At 44.7% G+C, this 13,095-nt stretch overlaps 1 long non-coding RNA gene across 1 annotated transcript in view; it reads right to left on the bottom strand.

Annotated features, from left to right (window-relative positions):
* LOC119177210 (uncharacterized) overlaps nucleotides 1-13,095 on the bottom strand; it is a 183,129-nt gene that overhangs the window by 157,207 nt on the left and 12,827 nt on the right. The gene's annotated exons all lie outside the window — the stretch shown is intronic.

Here is a 13,095-nt window from a genome sequence, read left to right as displayed (position 1 = left end):
TATATGCAACCAGGTTAAACGTTACCAGACGCTGCTGTAACTGCATTTGCTACAGCTGCCAACTGCTTGAAATATTTTTTTTCCTATCACTGCGCATGAATAATGAAACTTTTCAGCGCATTTCTGTTGTTTCTTTATTTATCTGTTTTAGCTACTTGGACTTATACCACACGCCCAATATATTGTATAACATGGCAGTACTTATGAATAAAAATCAGGAGATCCCACGTACTATGGGAATTGATGTCGTGCGAAGCATGCTGAGGGAAGGCGAGTGTGTTGTAATTTTCAGTTCTGTGAAACTTCACGAAATGACATTAATATAATAATGTCATATGCATATGCACAGACATGTATGTTGAAGAGTCGCAAATGTTTTATATAACCAGTTTACAGTTGCATGATCCAGGAGCATCATGGGTATTACCAACACCAGAAGCGGTAAGCTGAAATGTAGCGTTTTGCTTTCAAGGATGGCAGCCTTAGATGATGCTCGGTGGACCAACTTCAGTGGATGGCGCTTAACTACACTTCATTATAGCTCGACGTGATGCGTGTGTCATTCGAATACATATGTAATGTTCATAAAATGAGATAGCCAGCACTGCAACCACAGTTGAGGTTTCACGATATTACGCTGGCAGAGGATCTTTGTCTAAAGTAGTTCAGAGACCTAGAATGGCTTTGCTGTAAAATATGCGATTGCCACTCAGAATGTTTGAGTTCGATTCCTGCTGAGACCCTGGCGTTGGTGCGTTCCATTTGTCAGGTCAATACTGCCAATGTCAGTTTGTCTTAACGCCCTCACATTTAAATTTTTAATGCCTCTTTTCGCTGTTTCTTAGTAGATTTAAGCTGTCAAACACCTGCGGCGCATACCCGTATACCGTGTTTTTACACAATATTAATGAGATTAATGGAAGGCGAGTATGTGCAGCGCGTTTCTGGAGAAGAGGACTTGACGTCGTATGCGACGGGATTTTCGCATTATTCATGCCATAAACAGACATTCATGATCATCAAACCCTCTTACCAATTTTGGTCTACTACACAAGTTATAGAGGGGATGACGAGAGCACCCACACGTAGGTTGCTGTATATATATATATATATATATATATATATATAATGAAATAAGTGTATACCTAAGGGCTCGTTCTTCCGTGTTTTTACACAATATTAATCAGATCTAACAGATAATAATGCCAAGGAAAGTATAGGGGAAGATATTAGACCAAATTGTAATGTAAATATGAAGAAAAGTGATTGAAAAAATAACTTGCCGGGGACAGGATCCGAACCTGCGACCATCGAATGACGCGTTCGGTGCTCTAGCACTAAGCTACCACGACAGCTATCCCCTCATCCACTTTATAGGGTTTATATGTGAATTAAACGTGGGTGTGTCAGTCAGCGCCACCAGTAGCCATGGCGGAAGTGTGGCCCACTGTTTTGAGCCTGGTTGGCGTCACATAGCACGTGAACTTGTCACGAGTGGGCAGCTGACCAATAGTCCCTTGTATACTACCTAACGACACCAAGTCTGCCAGTACGAGACCCTCGTTAATGAGTAAGGAAAAGAAGTGTATACCCAAGGGCTCGTTTTTCCATGTTTTGACACAATAACACAATATTAATGAGATCTAACAGGTAATAATGCCAAGGAATGTATAGGGGATGATATTGGAACCAATGTAAAGTAAATGAGAAGAAAAAAAAGAGGGTAAAAATAACTCAAGTTAGTTTTTAGAAGTGCGATGGTGTATTGCTGTGTTCCGTATGGCAAGTCCTGTTCGGGGAAAACACTCGGTGTTTCTTTTCACTAATTCTCAAGCAATGCTGAACTGTGCGAAAGAATATTGCGAGAGAGAACCTTATCATCAATGACAAGTCTGCATCGACTGTCGTATGCAGCGGACACTTCCGCGATGTAGACTATGTGCCTGCGCGCCGCATCAGAAAACTTCCCGACTCTGCGCCCACTCTCTTCGAGGATATCTTTCCTACATGAGACCAAGTGCAAATAAGCCCCGCGAAGGTCCTGTTTCATAAGCTTCGCCCCTATGCCAAACGTGAAGAAAGCGAAAAGCGGAGACCAACGAACCAGACATGGATGTTGCGACTTCACAAGATGCTTTCGCTGAACAAGAAGCTGTAAGTGTAAGTACGCAAACAATGAACAGCAGTGCTCATCACGCGGGTCGATACCTGGCTATGATAGGAAGATTATGCTCCCAAATGTTGTACCATCGTTCGAAATGTGAGAAGGTGCGGCAGTTGTTGAAAGAAGAGGAAAAAACGTCTGCATATTATCGCGAAAGCAAGCACCACGCGTGTGTTTAGAAAATCGCAACAGATGGACAGAAAGAGAAAAAGGTCGTGTTTCTTTGCATCAAATAGAATGTTATGGAAAAAAGCATTCAGCATACCCAGAAGAAGTTGTTAGGAAGTGTGTGATATGGCGCTTTCTGTCCCTAAAAGGCTGCGATCACGCTCGCACTTTGGGGATTCTGACACTGCCAGCAAAGTGCACTCTTCAGAGGCATATAGGTCCAAGCCCAACATCATCGGGTATGAGCAATGCTATGAAGGACCGTCTGGTTCACGAGGCCTCGCAACTCAGCAGCAAACATGGCCGCATTAAATGATGCTAGCATAAAACAAAAGTGCATCTATGATAGGAAGGCGGATGCAGTCTTTGGCCTCAAGGACAAGCCAGAGAGTAGCATGGCGAATACAGCGAAAGAAGCCCTTGCGAACAGAGTCCTCTGTTTTGTGCTGCATGGTACCACGTACTAGTCGGTACAAGATTCCATGCTCGTACTACTTCACGAAGCAACTGAGCGGTAGAGACCTCTTTGCATGGACAAAGGAGGTCGTTGCTGCTGTGCAATCGTGTGGCTTCATCATCATTCGCATTGTCACGGACAATTATTCAGCAAACGCGACGATGTTTAAGCACATGGGTAACGGCAACCTTAACACAGTTGTATGTCATCCACACGACGCCAAGCGTGTCATCTTTCCGAGTTTTGACCCGTGCCACCTGCTCAAAAACGTTAGAAATCAGTTCATCAAACGTGAACTTACAGATGGCACAGGAGGGATTAGTGGTGCGTTTGTGCAGAAATTATATGAGCATCAAAAACACCAGACTGTGAAGCTGGCCCAAAATTTGACGAGGAAACATGTCTACCCTTCCAATTTGGAAAAAAACGAATATGCTGCGAGCAGTTCAAGTTTTCGCCCCTCAAGTGTCTGCAGCCGTAGAGCACCTTCAGCAAAATTCCATGGGTGCTGCCAGAGATTTTAAGGGAGCAAGTTCAACCGTTTTCTTCATGAAGGCCATGAAGAAATGGTTTGACATCCATGACACTTCATTTAATGGAAGCGGCCACAAAGTTGCCATTTTTAGGAGCGATGGCAATCGCCTACTGTGGCTGAAGGATGAGTTTATCTCATATGTGGAAAAAATACAGAAGAGTTCCATCGGATCAGTTAGTGCTGGCTTCATCAACGAGACGTACGAAGCCTTGCTTTTTACAACAAGGACGACGGTGGAAACAACAGAATTCCTCCTGGAGCAAGGCGTCAGTTATGTCCTGACAAAGAAATTGAACAGTGACCCCATCGAAGCAATCTTCGGAAGGGTGCGGTTAATGTGTGGCGGGAATGACATGCTGGTTGTTATAGCCGTCACCGCGGCTCTGGACCACAAGAAAGGCCGAAAGAAATCAAGTTATTAAATGTGGGAGTTGAGGAAGAGGCCGCGATGATATCGAATATACTTGATAAGGACCTGAGGTCTTTGTTGGAGTACAAGGCTTGTCCGTCTGCATCTGTCACCTTCTCCAGCTTAGCATACCTCGGCAGTTACATCGCCAACCTTACTACAGACCTCGGATGCCACCATTGCGCTGCGCTGCTGACGACCAACAACAAGCAGCATCAGCTATACAAGCTGCTGCGAGCACAAGGGAGGGGCGAACTACCTACCCGAGGCCTGAGTTTCTAGCTTTTTTGGACAAGATAGTGGTCTTTTTTTGATAAGGCCTATGAACACCTGCCACGCAGAAATGTGCTAGAAGTTTTGCAAACAGCAGTCCATCCTTACTTACAACGCGCTCCCATCTTAAGCTGTCCTAAAAGCGTTGACGACAGCCACTCCCGACGATCCGCAGATCTCATAGCCGAAAAATCCCTAAGAATTCTCGTTAACCACGCAAACCAACTGACTGACGCAAACGACAAGCATTCTACACAAAAACCGACTAAGAAGCATTTTTGGCGGTGAACAAGACATTTGTGAAGTCCGGCAAAGTTTTTCACTTGAAAGTGTTCAACTATTGCCAGTGCTTATGAGCAATAAATGCTTATTTTCAGACCTCAGAATGTCTACACGTTTGATGGCGGAGAGCTGTACTTCGGGCTCTTACATTTACACAATTTTTCAATAAACTGAAGCTCGATGCACCAGCGCAAATAAGAAGTCAACACAAACCATTTTTGTGCCTTCAACAAATAGGCAACTTGTTTTTCAACGCGCGGCGAGTGGAGAAGCGTGCCCGAACTTGTGTGTTCGCGCGCTGTACGGAGTGGCGGAAGGTAGCAGGCAAGCAGCGCCCCAAACAAAGGAGTGGCGAGAGGCATGTACGAGACCCGTTGCGAACGCCGTAAGAAGGGAGCACGCAGGTGCAGTCTAGCCTGGTCGTGTCTTTAGCGCCAATTTTAGTAGGCTTTCAAATCTTAGTAGGCTTTCAGTAGGCTGTCAAAACTTGGTAGGCTTTCAAATCAGCGGGAGCGCACAGCTATACACTTGACCAGCGGCTGAAGAAAAAAAAAAGGCCTGTCTGTAAAGAGTTTCGGGACCGTAGAGTGATCGTCGTTGCAGAGGTAAGTTCAATTGTTTATCAAATCCATACATACACCAGCCCCGAGTTATCAAATAGCGATAGATGAACGCTGCATAATCAACAAATGCTGTGATGTTCGCGTTCAGTTCTCACGCGAGCACAGCGAGGTGCTCACGCGGCGGTGCGTTTTTCGATGGCGCCCCCCCCCCCCCCCCCCCGTCTGCGTGTTGCTGTTTCTTTTGTCATAAACATAGCCGCATGTACGTGTGCGTGAACGTAATACTGAAAATTTAGAAACTGCATCGCATGCGGATTGATCTACACGAACGTATGTCTAGATTTTGTTCAGCAGCGCGATGAAATTTCAAAGTGGCAGAAGGATGAAAGTGTAATGTACTCATTCGCGTAGGTCATGGAGGATTTGCTCGGAGCAGAAGGGTTCAAAATGCAGCATTGTTTGCTTTTTCGTTATGAGGTGATGGGGCATCGGCGGTAGCACGTCTGCGTCCACGATCGCCGCGTCGGCGTGTCGTCGGCGCCGTTCGAACTTCGCTTATCGCGACGCCGCTTTTCTTCGCACTCATGCCTCGCAGCGCCGGTATGCCTGGAGCCGTAGCCGAGTTGCAGAGACGGCGTGCCCAATCTGGGTTCGTCTCATCAAACAATGCGGATGGCTATCCTACGAGCACAAAAGCATCCACGTTAATTACTATCTTTATGCTTCTTCTCTCAGTCGCTTACCTTCTACGAAGTAAGCTCCGCACCCCCGTAACGTTGTCATTTTGTTCGCCGGAATGCGTCCGCATTATGCGTGCCAGCCGGGTCCTCCGACGGTTCGCACTGGACATTTTCGTACGCTCGCACTGGTCTTCAATAACCTTCGTCGGTATTCGAAAGAAGCTCGTACTAGTAGGCTGCTTCTTTGTTCCGCAACTGTCGCGCTACGATTACAATTGCGCATATAACCATTGCGGAGGAAGAAACTCGTGGGCCGGTCCAACGAGACGCGGCTGAACAAGGCCTGACCGCAGTTCGTAAAAAAAAAAAAAAGTCCAACTCGCTCCGGGCAGTGACGTCTAGTGACACACACACACACACACACACACACACACACACACACACACACACACACACACACACACACACACACACACACACACACACACACACACAATATATATATATATATATATATATATATATATATATATATATATATATATATATATATATATATATATATATATATATATATATATATATATTATATAGATGAAATAGATGATCAGAGTTTCTTCCGGCTACCGTAATAAAAGTTATAAACTTCGAGAATAGTGCAGTATAGGAAACAAAACAATAAAATATTTATTTAATCCTAACAGTTTCGGCTGGTGGACCAGCCTTCTTCGGAGGATGTAAGTGAAATGATACAAGTTCCCGTAGCAGAGGGTCACCCTCACAGTTTAAAGACCCTCCAAAAAAAAGAGAGAGAGAAAAAAAGAGAGAGAGAAAAAGACAAGCGGGGGGTCTTTAAACTGTGAGGGTGACCCTCTGCTACGGGAACTTGTATCATTTCACTTACATCCTCCGAAGAAGGCTGGTCCACCAGCCGAAACTGTTAGGATTAAATAAATATTTTATTGTTTTGTTTCCTATACTGCACTATTCTCGAAGTTTATAACTATATATATATATATATATATATATATATATATATATATATATATATATATATATATATATATATATATATATATATATATATATATATGGATATAAATGCTCGAAGTGTCAGCAAGACGTAAAGAAACGCTTTAAAAGCCTCGCATCTGTACTCACCTTTGTTGTTGCTTTTCTTGTAGTGCATAGGGGTCCCGAAAAAAACAATCACAGCATATCCACGGAGTGAATGATGATTGGTGGGGCGCAGCGTTCGTCAGTCTGTCTGTCCATTCGTTCTTGCGTCCGCCTAGCTGTGTGATCCTTGGTGCATCCGTCCGTTTGTTCATTCGTCTGCCTGTCCATCCATCTCTTTTTGCGGCCATCCCTCTGTCTGTCCATCCGTCCGTGCGCCCCTCTGTCTGTCCGTCCGTGCGTATGTCAGTCCGTTCGTCCGTCCATATGTCTAGAGAAAACTCCAAGCACAGCCATGTCACATCTTTTCATCATGTATTCATCATATACAAGTGCCCCCATCCAGCAGACATTGTAAGGACCGCTTTTTCGGGTATGTGCCACTGGCGGTTACGTACTACGAGGGACGCACAAGCCACGCCATAAGGAGCTTCGCCCCTAAAACGTCCCCGGAGCAAATTGCATAGCGGCTTCACACCAAGCCTTCTCGCTTAGTTTTTTTAGGGGCGAAGCTCCTTAAGGCGTGGGCTGTGCGTCCCCTGTATGTAGCCACCTCTCGTTTAGTTCTTTCAGTGTTCACTAGATGGCGGTACTTGTAGCTGATGATTTAAAATATGCAAGATGTTATAAACCAGACGGCGGTACTTGTAGTTTATGATGAAAGATGCGAGATGCTATAAAATAGGAATGATGTCACATATGGCGCGTGTCATTGGTGGAAGGCAATTTTTCGATTTAGTGCGGCAACGTACGCTAGGGGGAGCGTTGTAATAAAATCGAGTAGGCAAAATGTACAAAGAATTCATGGTTTACCAGGTTTACCTCCGGAGCTTCGCCCACTCATCATCATTCACTTCGTGGATATGACGGCACTTTTTTTCTCACATCGTTGCCTTTGATGCCGCTTTTTAAATTTCCTTTTTTATCAAATTCGCGCTGATTTTGTGCCAAACACTTCGGAATATGTGAACTGCCACGAATCTTTGCTGTCTTATCCTTTAACTTCATCATCATTAGCCGGACTACGCCCACTGCAGGACAAAGGCCTCTGCTATGTTCCGCCTCAAGTCGGTCATGTGCTTGCTGCTGCCACTTTATACCCGTACACATCCTAATCTCACCTGCCCACCTAGCTTTCTGTCTCCCCCTTCACCTGCTTGACTTTTCTGGGAAGCCAGTCAGTTACCCTGAATGACCAGCGGTTATCCTGCCTACGCGCTACGTGCCCGGCCCCTGTCCACGTCTTCTTCTTGGTTTCAGCTACGATATCTTTACACCGGTTTGCTCCCTGACCCACTCTGCTCTCTTGTCTCTTAAGGTTACACCGATCATTTCTCTTTCCATCGCCTGGTGCATCGTCTTCAATTTAAGTTGAACCCTCTATTTAAGCCTCCAGATTTCTGCTCCGTAGGTAAGTTCTGGCAAGATGCAGCTGTTATATACCTTTCAATCCACCAATAATGATTTGATTGATTGATATGTGGGGTTTAACGTCCCAAAACCACCATATGATTATGAGAGACGCCGTAGTGGAGGGCTCCGGAAATTTCGACCACCTGGGGTTCTTTAACGTGCACCCAAATCTGAGCACACGGGCCGACAACATTGATTGATTTGTGGAGTTTAACGTCCCAAAACCACCATATGATTATGAGAGACGCCGTAGTGGAGGGCTCCGGAAATTTTGACCACCTGGGGTTTTTTAACGTGCACCCAAATCTGAGCACACGGGCCTACAAGATTTCCGCCTCCATCGGAAATGCAGCCACCGCAGCCGAATAATGATTTGAGAATGCTTGCCGAATGTGTTCCTCCCCATTCTTATTTTTCTAGCTACTTCAATCTCGTGGTTCGACTTTGCGGTTACTACCTGTCCTAAGTAGAGGTACTCTTTTACAACTTCAAGTGCACTATTACCTATCTCGAAGCTCTGTTCTCTCCCGAGGTTGTTGTACAGTGCTTTCGTTTTCTGCAGATTAATTTTAAGACGTACATTTCTGCTCTCCTTGTCTAACTCCGTAATCATGAGTTGCAATCCATCTTATGAGTTACTGAGCAATGCAAAGTCACCGGCAAAGCGCAAGTTACTAAGGTACTCTTCGTTAACTCTTATCTCTAACTCTTCCCACTCTAGGCCTCTGAAAACCTCCTATAAGCACGCGGTAAATTTCATTGAGGAGATCGTATCGCCTTGTCTTACACCCTTCTTTATTTGTATTCTCTTGCTATCTTTATGGATCACTATAGTATCAGTTGATCCTTTGTAGATTTTTTCCAGGATTTTTATATATATACATGTTTCGTCGATGCCCGGATGCGGCAGCGTCTGCATGACTGCGAAAAAAAAAGTTGGAAATGTAGGAAATAAACAATTAAATAAATGAATAAATAAATTTATACTGAATCAAATGCCTTCTCGTAATCTGTGATGACTATGTATAGTGGTTGGGTGTATTCTGAGCATTTTTCTATCACCTGACTGGTGTCATGAATGTTGTAGATTATTGAGTAGCCTGTTCAAAATCCTGCTTGTTCCTTTGGTTGATTGAATTTTGATGTTGTCTTAATTGTGTTAGCAATAACCTTTGTAAATAGCTTGTATAGGATGGAGAGCAAGATGATGGGTCTGTTTTTCCTCAAGTCCTTGTTGTCCCCCGTCTTAAGGATTACGATGATGTTAGCACTCTTTCATGATTCTGGTACCCTCCCCGTTAGGAGACACTCCATATATACAAGGTGGCTAGTTTTTCCAACACATGCGATCCTCCGTCTTTCAGCAGATCTGATGTTACCTGATCCTCACCAGTAGCTTTGCCTCTTTCCATTCCCTACAAGGCTTTTTTGACTTCTGTCAATACTGGTTGGATGTCATCCGGGTTACTGATAGTTCGTGCATTATGGTCGTGGTTGTCCCGGCTACTGTATAGATCTCTGTAGAACTCCTCCGAAACATTTGTGTTCTCAGGCTCTCTTTTGTGTCCTTGTGCACGCCCTACCTTACCTTGCTTCATAAAGAATCCCTACCAACTGTATAAACTTTTTGTCATTTTGAGACACGAATAATATGCCCAGAGAGCATGTAATGAGAGCTGCAGGCATGTCAAAGCGTGATACAAAAAGGACCAAGGCTGATGACATTGAAAAATAAAATTGAAAGCTTCATCACCATTTACAGCATGAGCAATCATTTCAGACACGCCTAAAGTGGACGAGTCGGATGCTGAAGTGACTGCCGTATATCAAGAACGACACGAACAAGGTCTTAAGAAGAGCGCGGCTGTCAGAAGTGGAGCATCGAGCGGACGTCTTTTTCCCAGCAGCTGCTTACACAGGTAGCCACACCTCTCCTAAGCAAACTAACATACATCTATTTCAAAGGCGTCAGTGAGTGTGAGCGAATAAGTACAGACTGATGTGATTATACATGAATATGGCAGTGAATGAGGATTAGTGTTTGAGTGGAGGGAAGTCAAAACGTGAGTGGTGACGTGTTAGCAGGCTTGTACTCGTTACCGAAAGTAACCAATCACAATTAAAATCACATATTGGACACCTAATTGATTAGCGTGGTCAACTACAGCCTCAGAAAAGTAGCTGAGCAATTACAGAAATGTAATCGATTACTTTTGCATTACTTCTCTTAAAAATTTAATTGCCGTAACATGATAACACAAGTTTAGTCAAAATGCACTGCGGCTTGCTTGGTAGAGAGAGGGCTGGAGGTTAGCGTGAAGGCTGTGAGACTTACTGTCACTTTTGTTATACAGTGTTAAACGTTGTTAACTTTCAGCAGGAGTTCTTTTTCGAAATTCTTGCTGATTCTTCCACGTTTGCTTGCCGGAAACGGTGGTGTTATAAGGTAGGGACACCTTGCGCACCAGGTTGTAGTGCCGCAGTGCTTCAGTGATGGTGTCCACGTCCCCCATGAAGCGTTGCGCTTCGCTTTTGCTGGCGCTCGGGGTAAGGTGTCACATATGAGGCCAAGTAAAAGGTGGGAAAAAAATAAGCTCAGTATGGGGTCCCCCCGTTATGCCAAATGGGGCGTCCTCACAGAGCGGTCCCATACTTTTTGGTACGAGGGTTGTCGTAGAAGATTGTCTACATTTAATTCGTAAAAATGTAGTTAATTACCAGTAATAAGTTTCAATAAAATGCAGTTTAAATACCAAGAACGTTACAACATCGAAAAATTAATCAATTATACTACAAAATTATGAAAAAATGTAACTGATTATTGCAAGAGCGTTACGTGCAACTATGTCTGTGAATGAGAGTTGACGTTGTGAGAGTTGCAAATAACTGAGCACCATGCAGTGTGTTTGAATAGAGGTCAGCATGGACGTGAGTGATTATTGCGAGTGCATACCTAGATGGTGTGATGTTACTTCAATGAGTGCTGGTGAACGTTAGTGGACGTGAATATGAACATGGATGATTTTTTTGTGAGGGGTATTAGATGTGTGAACGTGAGTGAATGCGAAGCCAGAAAATTATAAGTGTGAGTGAACATATGAATGACAAGGATGTGTAGACTGACAATCGCCTCGCTTACGGTAATACTGAAGTGGTGCAATATGTTGTCAGTATCTTACCCGCACATATCGCTAGGTTTTTGAGCAGTGCAGGGTGCTCTTTCAGGAACCAAAACAAAATTCTTGATAATTATTTTGTAAAGTACTTGGCGTCTTCGTGTGGTAAGAATTATGCTGGCTCCTTTTCAAGACTTCACTAGGTTATCCTTCGCGCTTAGTTTCACGTTTAATATGTTTTTGTGGTTGTCGCCTGAGGGATAAACACGTTCGTCGGCAAATACCAACTACACGGTTGACAAAGAAATTGTGCTTAGGTTTTTCGTCAAAACATCTCATGCGTCCAATTTTGAACTGCTGAGTGAGACTAAGCCGTAATACCGACCCACTCGTTGGGTCAGTCCTAGAAATGCGGGCGCCCCGATTTCCATAGTGCCTCCCGGCTCAAGGCCGTGCATTTTTGCACCCTCCTGGAGTAGACGGCCGAGTTGGAGCCCGGCGCAGCGGAAGACGTTATGCGAGTGGTGACTCAGCAGGATGCAGCAGCAGGTGCAGGCTTGCGCACGGCCACTGCTGACGTCACACACAGAGGACGGCTAGCAAACAAGACCGGCAGGCCTAGCGGCGCGGGACAAAACGCGCCGCAGCCAAGCTAGCCAAGCGTCTATCTTTTGGGCACCAGCGCGCCCCGACAAAAGGCTCGGCTGCTGACGCCTTTTCGCGCGGCGCTGGGAAGCCTGCCTCAGTGCCGGCTCGGTTGAACGCTCTCCCGATACTTGCGGGAAGCAAAGCGAGCCGTCCTGACTCGAGTAATTCTCGCTGCTGTCGCTGCACGCTCTGGGCACTCAGCCGAGAGACAGGGAAACACAAGTCCCTGTCTACGAACAGCGCATGACTGGCGCTTTTGGCGCCAATTCCATCTACTGCGCGAGCGAGAGAGCGCGCGCACACACACGCTAGTTCTGTGTGCTTTGTTTTATGTATTCCTCGCAGTGCATAATAGCTTCCAGCGCACCACTGTCTTTTATGGGCGCCTGTGACAAGGATGTTTTGTTCGTTCTCGTTCTTCCATATACATCGCGGTGCTGTCACCGTGACAAAAGCAGGTCTTCCGCTCCAGGTTACTCAAGTATGACAACAAAATATGATTTTGTATTAGTTACTTTCTTTTTCTTCTCCCGCAGAACCTGTGATTTAGTGCAGTCAGAGTCAACTTCCAGTCCTTCGCATTTAGCATATTAATTTTTTGAAGGAACATTTGTACGCTACAGTGTTAGGAAAAATGAATTTTCCAAAATTATTCCTTTTCATGACTGAACTGTTGGTCAGAGCAACGCTTCGCTTGCATTGTCAATGGCATCACCTAATCGTGTTCGGTGGGTGATAAAAACTGGCATATATATAGTAGAGCGGAAGGCACTGCTATGCTACAGTACACTGAGTATACGACTTTGCAGCTATCGATGCTCTCTGTTCGAGTAGCATTATAAAATGCGTCGCTGCAACATGGCGGTCTTGCTCGGCGAAAGTTTGGGTCCTCCCTTCACTCTTTTTTTATTCACATAATTAAAGGCCCTTGCGGGGCATTACATAAAGGGGGGGGGGGTTGCAGTAAACGGGGTTGGGGTGAGGTTACATTGAAACAAATATACGGTTGGTCACACCAGCACAAGCAGAGCAAATAACAATGAACATACACAAAACAATGTACGTACACAAAATAATTTACAAGGATTAGACATACAGATTAAATTTTTTTTTCATATAATACTTAGCGAACTTTTTAACACTTATTTCTACAAACGCGTCGTGGTTGTTTACAGACACAACATCGTGTAGCAAATGGTTCTATCGACGGA

This window comes from Rhipicephalus microplus, chromosome X (assembly GCF_043290135.1).
Source record: "Rhipicephalus microplus isolate Deutch F79 chromosome X, USDA_Rmic, whole genome shotgun sequence".
Taxonomy (NCBI): Eukaryota; Metazoa; Arthropoda; class Arachnida; order Ixodida; family Ixodidae; genus Rhipicephalus; species Rhipicephalus microplus.
The sequence above is the reverse complement of the archived record's forward strand: the minus strand, read 5'-3'. Positions and strand labels throughout refer to the sequence as shown.